Genomic DNA, 13,805 nt, shown 5'->3' on the forward strand with positions numbered 1-13,805 from the left:
AGCGCGTTTACAATATATTCATTTTTTTGTTAATTCAGGATGGATATATCGTAAAATTCATCTTCATTTGACGAACTACACCCAAACTACAGTTTAAACACGGTTTGGAGACTGTATTTGAACTACAGGGTACATCGAACTACAGTATACATCATGCTTTAGAGACACTATCTAATATCCCACAGGAAAAATGACGATTAATTTAATATCCGCCAATTTGTGTTGCTGCTATTTTGTATTTTCAAAATTTATCTTCAAATTCAGAGACATCGAAAACCATATAAAGGACATAGCAAAAGTCATATCTTACGTATCTTAAGAGATGCCCTTTTAGTCTACCAAATTTATGGTTTTTTTGTTAAATTGCCTTTGTTACCAAATTCGGCAGCCATTTTAAAAGAAATGCCCGGCACCACATGGAAAATACATTTCTTTAATTGATGTTTGTCAAATTTGATTTCCGCACATTTCGCGTACATAACCACGATATTACGTACATCAGATAAACTACTTTTAAAGCCCAAAACTGTTCAACTAGTCTCTTCTGGTCAGCGCTCTTTTAGTTATCAAGCACCTGTTTTATGGGATAATCTACCATTTAGTTTAAGATGTTGTACATCTCTATATTGTTTTAAAAAACAACTTTAATCACATTTATTTAATGAGGCTTTTAACTGACTCTGTATACAATTGTTAACATGTCCATAATCTTGTTGTTTATTTATGATTACATTGTCACTTTGAAAAGTGCCCTGAACATGTTTTATGAAAGGGCGCGCTAGAAATATGCTGTAATAATAATAATAATATTACCAAATTTGGCGGCCATTATGAAAGAAACGCCCGGCACCATATAAAAAATGCTTCTTTTTTTTTTAATTGATGTTTGTCAAATTCGATTTTTCGGCACATTTCGCTTGCATAACCACTCTGTGTTTGAGGAAGAAATCATTTATAATCCAACGAGTAAATAGTAAAACACACTGATTACGAGATATCGTTCTCAGAAAATTCCCCGATTTTGGGTATGATTTTGTTTGATATATTTATCACTGAACCAAACTGCATTGGTTTCTTTTGCATTTTTTTTAGGGTAAAACGTTATCCCTCACCATGACGTCATAGCTTTTATGGCGGCATAATTGGGACCCAAAATGGCGCCTGGAAATGAGTTGTCGTAACTTTCCCACAGTCTACTCGCTCATGTGCTCATCGTTGTATACCAACTATCGTTGAAAAAATCAATTTACGTCGATTTTGAACATTTTAAAAGCCGTAGTTGCATTCGGCGCCCAAGAAAATATATAAATAAACACCAAAAACGTGGAAATCAATCAACTTACAAGTTGAATCGTTTTGGCGTAAAACACCTGTTTCGGCGAGATGACGTCATTGTGAGTCACACAGTCGTAATGACGTCATGCCCGACCATTGAAATCATTATTTTTTGAGTGTGCTTGTCCTGTATTTTCCCCAAAACGTAACTGATGTTCTTGTATTAGAGAATTCCCTAATGACTGTATTCCAAAAACGGCAAAAAAAACCCAACATGACGGACATCGATGACGTCATCAGCCGCTACGACGTCATGAATTACGTCGACCAACCATGCAATGTGAAGTAGATGTCAATATGGTTATGTGTAAGAATATTCAGTTCAATATATTCACGGTGTATGATTTTATCCATACTTTAATTTTAGTGAGTTAATTCTGCAACGTTTTTAGAAAAAATTGCTATTAATTTGGCCAGTACTGTATATGCAGAGATTGCTCATTTTGCGGGCAGTTTAATTGGAAATTAAGGGAGTGCGAGCAGTTTAATTGGAAATTAAGGGAGTTCTAGGCCCGTAACTTGCGCAAATGAAGTACTTAGAACTATCCACTACTGTGGCCGGGGCAATTTCTAAGAGAAGTTGTGATTGTGGGAGGGAGTTCCATAAACGGATGCCGCAAAGCAGCTCGAGTTTAAGCCGCCGAAGGAGCTGTGGGAAGGTTTAAAACAGAGAAGCTACATGCGTCATTCACTTCTTGAGTAAAGCATGAAACATTGCACATGGATAATATATGAGACCTAAGAATCATATAAAATGGACCCCCAAAAGATGACCCGTCTTGGTGGCCGCCATCTAATATTCCAAAATGTTCATCCAAAATAACTTATTTATTTTGTTCAATCCTTTAATTCCTCTGCATTTCGGACATGATATCAAGTGTCTATACCCATAATTTCAATACCAAGGAACATTATTGAGGGATCAGGCAACCTCCATATTGGATTTCAATGTGGTTGCAAGGTTTCAGAAATTCATTTGTATCCCAAGAACTATAAATGAAACAAACAAAATTCTAACGCTTACTGTGCCTACTGAGTATATCAGACTGTTAAAACTTGCTTACGACAGGCGCCATATTGGATTTCAAGATGGCCACCAAGTTGTATACATTCATTTGTATCTTAAAAACTATAAATGCTAATAGTCAGGTATACTCAGCAGGCGCAGTAAATGTTAGAATAGTGGCTCTGGTATTTATAGTCTTTGAAATACAAACGAATTTCTAAACCCTGACAGCCACCTTGAAATCCAATATGGCGGTTGTTTGACAAAATCTCTGATACCTCAATAATGTTCCTTGATATTGAAAATATGGACATAGACACTTGATATCCTGTCCAAAATGCAGTAGAATTTGAAAATTGAAAAAAAGGGTTGTTTTGGTGACCATTTTGGAATTCAAGTTGACAGCCACCAGGGCGGGTCATTTTTGTGGTCCATTGTTTTTAATGATCCTTAATAGTCATAGTACCCCTGTGCAAATTTCCGTGCTTTACTCAAGTAGTGAACGTGTTTTATGCTAATCCACTTTACTATACTGTTTTTACGGTTATGGACAATTCAAATTTTCTCGAATATTTTTTGGAATGTGATTAATTACATTTCTATTACACATTACTTTTGAAATCTTCCATTACATGGCCATTACATCAAACATTCCGTCGCCATTACCCATTACCATTACCCCAACCCTGGTCTCCCGTCAGAATTATGAATTATATTGTCTCTACTATTTTTCAAACTGAACGACTAAAGACACCTTCCTTGAATGCCTCACAGACGCCACCCCTTACAAGTGAGAACAATTGGTTCTTCGGAGCCCGCACCGCAATCAGTTTATTCTTGTCGTGATTCCAGTGGGATTTAACATTAACAGGTTTTATTAACCAATAAAATATATATGAGATTAAAAACGACTATAAACGCGATCTAAATATATATTAAAGTAGATAAAGTAAAAGTAACCCTATGTTTACGGTAGATAAATACATACAAAAGAAAATGCAACCCATTTTATTTCTTCATTTTAATATACATCAAATCGTATGCTAGTTTAACTGTCTGTCATAAGAGAGTGACCCCGGGTGTTATATATTTTAAAGGGCTAATCCCGATATTTATTGGAGAATAAAACTGCTTAATTTTCTGTTAAAATTCCTTAAAATCCTCTAGCTGAGGGCCGAGCAACTAACTCAATATCTGTGATAAGTTTTCAAGCAACTTAAACCCGCCAGTCTTCATATGGAAATGGAGACCGATGTCCCAAGCTGTATTATGCGGTGTCTGGATAAAACCAGACTTTTATTTTATAAAGATAATGTGTAGGTGAAATTTACCTTTCGTTATCAAGTAGAGTACATGGGTCATTCACTATATAGACCTCTCAAGGAACGGGAATCGATTATCAGGTCACCGAAAAAAAAAAAACACTGCCCCAAAATCTTAAAAGGGTTACGTGTCCGGATAAGCAGTTTTGACGTTCAAGTCCAAACGGCTCAATATTTTGAGCTAGAATTTTGAGAGAAGGTAAATACACCATTCCTCTACATTTTGGCGCTTAAATTTCATACGTACTCAGACTATTATTTTTGAGACTCTCTTGAAATCGGGATAGTCCCTTTAACGTAAAGTATTTAAGGAGAAATTTCGATTTAGATATCGTTTAAAAAACAAGACAATAAAACCCTAAGATTGCTTTGGATGATTAAATCAAGATCCCAGAGGCTTAAACCCATTAAACATGCCACGTACGCTTTATTTAAAAGATGGTATCATGTTTATCTGAATACCATTAAGCTCTATTCCGTAAATATAAAACTAAAGTATGTTACATCGCCCTTCGGCGACTTTCAATCAATATTATTTCGATTAGGGAGATAATTACATATTGCCCCTCACATTTACAAAAGAATACTGGTACTACAAAGCCAACGTTCTCACACAATTATTAATTAGAAGATGTCAAAATTTGCCCGACCTAGGTGTTCCTTGAAAAATATAAAAACACTACAAATATATCGTTTTTACTCTAACTAGGAGAACATTGGGCATTAACAATGTTATGGTTGTTTTTTTTATGAAAGCCGACAAGCACTGTCGGTGAAGCGTTACAGAAAATACGGAAATGTCGGAAGGGAGGGGAGAGTACATTCCGGCGACAGTAATCCTTGAAGTATAATAAATGGACATAACTCCATTATCCATCATCTGACTCTGTCAATCTGTTTCACAATGGTAATGCGAAGGTCTTCTTTTAAACAGACTGGCAGAAGCCATTAATGGTTAGCGTGCGTGCGCTGTATCATAAAGTCTGTCATTGAGTCGACTGGCGTGGTTTCGAATCCCCGGTTGTACGTGACAAGGAGTAGGGTCGCCTGTCCAACCTCGTGGGTTTTCTCCGGGTCCTCCGGTTTCCTCCCACTGCTAAAAACCCCTACGCGCAAGCGAATTATAGAAATAAAATTAAACCATATGTTAGTCCCGAAATGACCTAGTTTGTGTCGAGTGGACGTTAAACCCCATTTCTCTTTCTCTCTCTCTCTCTCAGAAACTATTGAAATCTAAATATAGGGTAACGCACAAATTTACGTATCTCGGCCATATAAGACGAAACGAAATCTAGGTAAGCAGGTGAATCAAAATTGGAATTTGTGAAAAAATTCGACTGTAATTGGGCTAGGCAAAACAATAAATGACTGAAGATTTCAATTGTTTTCCCTCCTGCTTACTTAAATTTCGTTTTGTCATATATGACCGAGTTACCTAAATTTTGCGTTACCCTATATTTAGATTTCAATGGCGTCTGCAAAGCTGTTTAGCAGAAGGGGACGTGTTTTTAACGGCATGTTGTGTCACACATACTGACTCGAGCGAGGTAAGTAATGTCTTATTTTGTCACTAAAACGTTCCTTTACATTGTATAGGCGTTCACAGGGACTGACACGCGACCGTTTACCAGTAAAAAGTTTCCCAGTAAGATTTACTGAGAATAGGCCGGTTCCAGAACGTACAGGGCGTGTGTAATGAGACCTACGTTCAGAGCTGAACTAAGGCGGCGCCAGCCGCCGGTGGTTGGAGGAGCAAAGCTGGGGCAAAGTTCAAGGTTAAGGTGGCAAAGGCGCGAGCTTCAAGCAGGGGTATGACCCCCCCCCCCCCAGAAATATTTAAAAAAAAACAGACTGCCGGAAATGCAGTGAGGCAGCATTTCAGGCACTGATCGTCCAGATCAGGACCACACTGATCAGAGCGGAAAGTGTCAGATGAACCTCATGAGCGCCAAAGTAGCGAGCCCTTACGAAGTGTATGGGGCGCGAGCTTCGACCAGTAAAATTTTGAAATGCAGTCTGACAGTATTCAGACACCAAAAAAACGGACTTGCAAACATCAGCTAAGACCTTACGGAGGGTATGGGGGATCTCCCACAGAAAATTTTGAAAAATAGACTGCCGGAAATGCAGTTTGACAGTATTCATACACCAATTGTCGAGATAAATAAAGCTTACCATATACCGCTTGCCGTGTGATCACTAGTTTATCCGTAGTCTCGGTAACCCAGTAGCTCCTAGTCTTTAACGTGCGAAGGGTCTGGGACCGTTGTCAATATTTGACGAATAGTCCAATTCCTATGCGTAACCGGGAGTTTGGGTTTTTTTTATGTGGCTGATTATCCGGTATCTTTGGCCAAGTCAAGTAAGAGTTGCACCCCTTCCCCCAATAAATCCTATTATTCTTGTATAAACAAACACGAATCGTGACGACGAATTAGGATTAATTATTAAAAAAAAACATAGATATGGCCCATGAAGAGAGAAATTTTACAATAAAAAAAAATTAAGAATGTTGGATATTGAACTGGCAATGCAATCAAATGGATTTTTTGAAATGGCATTTTTAAATTAATTTCATGGACATCAACATCTTGTTATGTAAAAGATGGCTCTGTCAATCTGTTTCACAATGGTTATGACGGCATAGATAACACGAGCGTTGTTTACATCGGATCGGAAATAGTAACATAAACTGGTCCGAGCAGAATTTTAAATTTTCCCGGAGCACGTACCTGTGGAAACGTTAATTGCAGGTGGTGGTGGGGGGGGGGGTCCGGAAACTAACGAGGTCACTGTCAAAACACAGAAAATGACAATGACAAACTAATCTGTGCGGGAGCCTATTGTCCATACCTATATATTAATTCATACCCATGACTGGCGCAACTGAAGAATAATAAGGTCGAATTGCAAGTATAATTCGGCGGAAATTAGAAAATTTTTGAAATTTAATACTTCCTCAAGAGTAGAATCTCTAGCGTATAATATTCAGAAACAATAAATTCCGTTGAATCAATAAGAATTCGAAATAAAAGTGATTCTGATTAAAGACATTCTAGAATGAAATTATCGCTCTTCTACTGTATGATATTGATGTTACGCCACAGACACAGAAATGTGAAAAAGAAGCATGCAAATTCTAGCGAGCTCGAGTTTTATGGGGGACTGGGAATGATTAGCTGGACACACCGTAAAGCGACAAAACAACGTATCATAACTCAGATTCAAATTTTCAAATATGGGTTTGGTACAATGATGGGCCACTCTTCAGTGATAACTGGTGCGCCTTTTTGTCCAGATTGAAACTTTCTGAGAGCACGTCCTATATTTCTCAGAGCACGGTTTTCGCTCATTAGACCACAGACGTGCCCCAAGGCATGTTAAAATAGGCCCTGCATTTACACTAAGTAAGAAATCTTTTTTATTCAAATATATTTTACAGAATTTTATTTACAGAAGAACGCTGTTAATATTGAGAACTAATTAACTGGCCCCGGGGTCATCGCTGTCAGTGATGGTATCGACCAAGCGAATATTTACTGCTGATCAGTTTGTAAATGTCCTACTGTTCTGCCTCGAATGAAGATGAACTTTCTCATTCAATGCAGGGATCGAACACGCGACCTCCAGGAAGAAAGCATTATTTGGGGACAAGGGCGCATGGCTGTGTTCACTGGAACCTAAAATAGACGAAAATGGGTCTAAAAGCACATATTCATTTAATGTGAATGTACATAAAGTGATTTATATTAAATTCTTAATCCAATTATTGTAATTTCTAATCAATTACAGTTCAAATTGAACGACGGTCGTTTACGCCGGTTTAGTCCATTATACAAGGTTTTTATCATTATTGTTTTATGGTTTGTGAATCAACCATTACCAATTACTTCCGCAGTGTCTTTTAGGATATGGTTTGCTTTGTTCATTACAAATGACGCCCAATCTAGAATGTTCATTGTGTCTATCTTGAATATTGGATGTTAGGGTCCCATATTTTCACGGAAAGAAATGATTGAAATGGACCGATATTGAATTCTAATTCTTTTTTTTTTTAAATTTCAAATATTATGGAAAATATTGAATTAGAGGTTTAGCTCCATTAAAATGTAAAAAGTTTACCAATCTATACGATAGTCAGTAAATCAGTAGATCCAAATCGCAACATCGTATGATCTTTATTATTGCATGAATGCTGTCTCTGCGTGGCTCCAACCTACATTTTCGTTGCGCTGAACGCTTTCCATAACAGACGGAGCAACACCTTAAAGAAAATTGGTCATGCTGAAGGAAAATGAGAGAGAGAGAGGGGGGGGGGAGTATTATTGCATGGTATTTCCTGGCTGTTTTTAAAGGTGGCCTGCCTCCATTTGATTGCACGGTGACCGTACGGATGAACGAACTCTTTTGCGATTTTGGAATTTAACTAACGCCAAACCAAATATAGATTATCCAATAATTCAGCAATAAAAATGCACAGAACACAGAATGAAGACGGGCGTATAAATAATATGCAAAGATGCAATGCACTAACATTGACGATATGCGACGACGTGGATACTTATACGTAAAACAACGGCCAACTTATTGATAACTGAAACATTAGAAAAAATTCTGGATGTGAACATACATACTAGAAATAAATTCTGAACTAAAACAGTGTTATGATTTATTTAAAAAAAAAATATTATCTCGAAAACTAATTCTTTATATGATATGAGAAATTGGACTAAAAATACAACTTACACAAGGTTTGCAGTCAAATTAACCTTTATGAATTAGACGCTTGTAAATTTTGATACGTATATTTGAATTATTATAATCGTCTAAAAGTTGAAAATCGTATTCTTTTCTGGCACAATAATTAACAACAACACTAATAATAATAATATTGATCATGATGATGATGATAATTTAATTCATTTGGAGAACGCTTAATATCCATCTGAACGTAAAGTTGCATACATTAAAACATATCACATATTAAACAAGAAATGCTAAGCCTTAAACACATTTTAAAAATAGACGGATAGGACATCAAAATGATTATTGTAAAATTGCATTATAAGGCTCAGAATTGGGCTGCATCTCGAACAACTATGTACTTACAATATGAGGGCTGGCTGAAAAGGACAGATCAATTGAGTTGAAACAAACATTTGCCATTAACAAGTACATGCAATCATTGAATGAATCATAAACATGAGAACTACAACTGTAGTGTTATTATTGACTTCGTACCAGACCATCTTGGGAACCTACCCATTAAAATCACAAGAAATGGACAAAACTGGCTATAGGGAAGTCATCAAGTACCAGCAATTGAAAGGACTTATCTCAACACAGATACAAGTCGATAATAATGGTCTCCACTTTAGGAGATGATGCCCCTTCCTTTTCCACAGTAAAGAAGTAGGCTGCGAAGTTTACGCGTGGCAGAGAGGCCTTGACGATGACACGCGCCCTGGAAGGCCATCAACAGCAACCATTCAAGAAAACATCACCCGGGTGCATGACATGGTAATGGCTGATCGACGATTGACCAGTCGACATATTGCCAGTGTTGTGGGCATCTATCATGAAAGGGTTGAGTACATTATCGCCAACGAGTTACGAATGACAAAAGTTTCTGCATGATAGGTACCAAAGCTCTTGACTGCGGATCGAAAACGTGACGATTTGTGCCGCTTTGAAGCAGATCCTTGTAATTTTTTTATTTTTACCAGATTTGTAACCATGGATGAGACTTGTTTCCAAAAATGAAAAATAAACTAACCAGTCGTCATTTTCCTAGTAATAATGTCAGCTGTGAATAACTTTTTTAGGGCGGCTGAAGAAAATTTCTTCCTGGTTGGTATCCAAGCCTTGCAACATCGTTGGCAAAAGTGTGTACACCGCTAAGGGGACTATGTAGAAAAATCAATGGAAACCATCGACTTTGTACAGGTCTTTCACAGATTGTCTTAGAACTTTTAAGCCAGCGCTTGTACCATACCCTTTGTACAAATTAAATATAATACTTACATCAACACAAGCAATCGGTATTCCTCGATTAAATTAAGATTATTTTTTTAAGATTATTTTGAAACATTTCGCGGTACACTGCAAATAATGTCAACCAAGAAATTATTTCCCATTACGTCTGGATAATCGTTGCGCGATGAAGAGAACAATGGGACAAATCACTAAAATTTACTTTAAGATAGTAGAATATACCAAACATTTGTAGGTAACATAACTTGATAAAGTGTTGTGTGAAAGGATAAATGTCATATATTTTGATAGATGATGGTGTGAAATCAACGGAAAATAATGTATGTGCGCCAAATGTCCACAATGACTTCCGCTAATATTATTCTGGTTTGGTATCAAGTTATGTATTAAACCTTCAAACATTTTGTTTTCTGTCCACGCGAACTTAGACCTCACTGGGGTTTTATGGTGGCCTAAAGTTTTAAAATTATCATGAATTAACGAAACCCTCAGTTAATTCAAGGAGGCTTCGTATTTCATACGTAATATTTTGGTTCAAGTTTTTAATTCGGTTGGTCTACACTAGATAAAGAACTAACTACTTTCTTATATAAGCGGGAAAAGGTATGGTCTAATTTGATTAGACGCAATTATTCTGAAAAGACTTATAGTTTATAATATGAAAACACAATTTTGAATAAGCCCGAAATTAAGGAATTCTTGACAGGCTATTCAATACTGATTATATCTACTATAATTTGCTGACATTTAAATCATTCCTTTAAAATTAACCATGCGACTGTGGATAAAATTAAACTATATAACACTAAAGACAACAGTGGTTTTGATGTACTATTTATGTCATCATCGGTTGTAACTATACCACCATTTGTTGTAGCTATACCATCATTGGTTGTAACAATACCGTACTTTGCTCTTAAATCAATATGGTTGCACAGATTGGTAGGACAGTGGTGCGCGCAGGATGGTCGAGTTGATCCACCAACACAGCCATTAGACAAAGAAGGCGGTATCTTACAGGATCGAGATAGTGACAGCAGGGTTTCAAAATCTACAATGACATGTGAAGGTGATATACGTTACAAATACTAAGGGAGATAGACCAAATCCGTGTACCAAGCTTACCAATTCATTTAGTATCCACATTAATAAAGAGGTACTAATTATCAGACTACCATTACCCCCACTCATGCCAGGGACGTCGTTTAAAATTCAATTGCCCTACAAAAACGTTTCAGCTTCTGAAATCCTGGTCTAAACTATCGCCCCAGATATCCTTAAGTATTGACGGGTGTCATACACTAGAAAAGTTGTGCTTATATATAAAAACATATATTCAACTTACTCTATGTGAAAGTAGCATCTATAGAACACTGGGGTGGTGCCTGACATTGCGTCTTTGAAGTTTGGACAAAGTTTCGTGTATTGTTTACACAATCATATCCATAAGTTTCGTCATTTCCAGCAAAGATATATGTACATGTGTAACACGGATAGCCTGAAATAAATAAAATTCGTTAATAAGTAAACCATTGTTTTTGTACAGTACAAGGCCGCGGAAGAGCACTAGCCTCTCGACTAGAATTACCAGATTCGAATCGAGTTCTAGCTTAACAATAACGGCAGCCTCTATGGGTCCGACAATGAACGTGGGTCTAGTCGTTAAGATCACAAGCACGTGTGAGATGGGACAGCTCTTTCATAAATAGCTTGAAGCTGGGGATAAACATTATGCCTAATGTCTATTAGCTTCTATCAATGTAAGTCAGATAATCAAATTCATGGCCATTACAGAGTTGGCCAAAAAAATGTTACCCATTCTGATTGTACTCTAATTTTTTAAATGTGAATACTTTAATAATTTTTTTCAAAAAAATGTAACAGAAGCAAGAAGTTTTTATTGAAATATAAGTCTCCTATTTAGTCACTATTTCTGAACAGGGTTCAATAATTATGACATGTTCGATCAATGCACCCCTTTGGCCCAACCTGTAACTCGTGTGAAACTTCTCCATAAACTATACTTTTTCTAAACAGTTATTAACATTATTACTGATGTCATATGGTAACTTGTTCTATAAAACAGGGCTTTAAAAGAAAAGTTATCATCTGAAGAACATAAAAATCGCCCAAGTGTATGCATATTTAAAAATTAACAATAATTACTAAAGATACATTATGGGAGATAAGATAAAGAACTGGCAGTTATCACTATAATAGTTAAAAACTAGATAATGTAAAGGCAATTTGCTGAAAATTTCAGTCAAATTGATTAACTATGAACGGAGAATTAAGCGATTGAAATTTCGGACTAGCCTCGATCATCATTACTAAAGTCTGTACGATAAAAAACAGTCTCGATCATCCATTTCATGATTAAATTATGAATGGAAGTCGAGCAGCAAATGGGGTCATAATCCAGTAAATATCGCTGGCTAGCTATGCCATCGAGAGTTGCTTATGGTCTGGATAAGTTAATTAATGTCTCATTAATAATTTAGATAACATTTCAGGCCCAAAGAAAGACCTGCAATTGGCAGATTTAGCTCTTGCATAATGTATGTTTAGGGAATTCACGACTTTAAAAGGCGCTTTCTCTTTCTTTTTTCAGTTATCGATTTTGTTTGAATACAATTTTGATTTTGATTCTTCTAGTCACTCAGTTTTTCTGTCGTGTAGATCTCTTTAAAGACATGTAGAAAATGTTTTTATGAGGTACATATCAATAAAATATACTATTCAGTAGAATTTTACAGCCAATATTTATGTCAATTAATTATTAAGGAATTCGCGACTTTGAAAGGAGCTTTCTCATTATTTTTACTGTTATCAGTTTTGTTTGAATACAGTTTTGATTTTGATTCTTCTAGTCACTCAGTTTTTCTCAGCCTTGTAGATCTCTTTATGGACAAAAAACAAAACAAAAAAATGGATTTTGTATATACATAATTACCCATTGGCTACACAGTTGTTCCAGTCCACATTTTGATTATGATTGATAAAGATGTTACACTAATCTTAAAACCTTCTGCTGATCTATAACAAAAAACAAGTGAACCTTTCCAAAGATGCCTTACGAACTATGATTGTTGCTAACACCGCATAACAGATTATGTGTATTAATAAAATTGGTAGTAAAAGACATATATAGATATTATGGGTAGATCAGAATGTAAGGAGCAATGTAAAAAAAAATGATCGGTATCTTCGAGGAAATGACCACAATCACACTCGGGGCTGTCCGAAATATGCATCAAAAATATATGCCCATTTAAGTCGCTGCAAAGGAGACGAAGACAACTATGTAATATTTGAATTTTGCGTTAACCCCAAAGTTTAAATCAGGGGGTATAGGTTTATCTTTATCAGTTATTTTAGTTTTAAATTTGGATATAGATGTTGAATATTTAAAACTTAGATCAAGTTTATTCCACTCTTTTATCGTAGAAGGTATACAGGGTTTAGAAAATTAAGTTGTTTATCAAAGGTTATCAGTTGAATTATTACTATTACGAATAGTATATTGAGATTGGGAAAAATGAATTTAATTGTAGTAACCTATGACTGGTATCCTTTACAGCTCCGCATATAGTCCTGAGTGCATCCAGCTGTAATTTTTGGTTCGTCTATGCACCTATCTCATATTACGTCACAATAGTCAACATGTGGAAGAATAAAAGAGGTATAGTTACAGTTTTTTTTGCAAAGTCAATCCCAAATACTTGAGTTGATAACTGCTTTAACTGTTTTGCGACATTTTTTGGGCATCGAACATTATTTGTTTCATCACCTTTCGGGAATCGTAATTTCTTTAAATTAACAAATATATTAAGATTTAGAACATTTAAAATCAATTTCATAAACAGTGATATTTTTTCGGGAATCATCATTATTCTTTGGGCGATCGGCTTCGCAGGCCGCGGCTCCGTGGACTCTAAACGTGTAACTTTTCGGGCTTCATCATAGTTGGTTTCGGCTATTTCCCATCCGAACGACCTTACAGCTGTTCTTGTCAGGGCCTCCGTCAGGGGAAACCATGCCGGAAAGAAACAGGGCTGTGTCTTACTCACTAACTCATCTCGGGACTAACATATGGTTCAATTTTATTTCAATAATTCGCTTGTGTATTGGGGTTTAAGTAGCAGAAG

At 36.3% G+C, this 13,805-nt stretch overlaps 1 long non-coding RNA gene across 1 annotated transcript; it reads right to left on the reverse strand.

The window, feature by feature from the left end:
- Positions 1-8,429: 8,429 nt before the first annotated feature.
- Positions 8,430-13,340, reverse strand: LOC126822509 (uncharacterized). The gene is made up of 4 exons (XR_007680851.2): positions 13,216-13,340; positions 12,611-12,693; positions 11,003-11,155; positions 8,430-10,708 (listed from the first exon to the last, which is right to left on the reverse strand). It is a non-coding gene; the product is annotated as an uncharacterized LOC126822509 (long non-coding RNA).
- Between the last annotated feature and the right edge of the window lie 465 nt (positions 13,341-13,805).

Source organism: Patella vulgata, chromosome 5 (genome assembly GCF_932274485.2).
Source record: "Patella vulgata chromosome 5, xgPatVulg1.2, whole genome shotgun sequence".
NCBI lineage: Eukaryota > Metazoa > Mollusca > Gastropoda > Patellidae > Patella > Patella vulgata.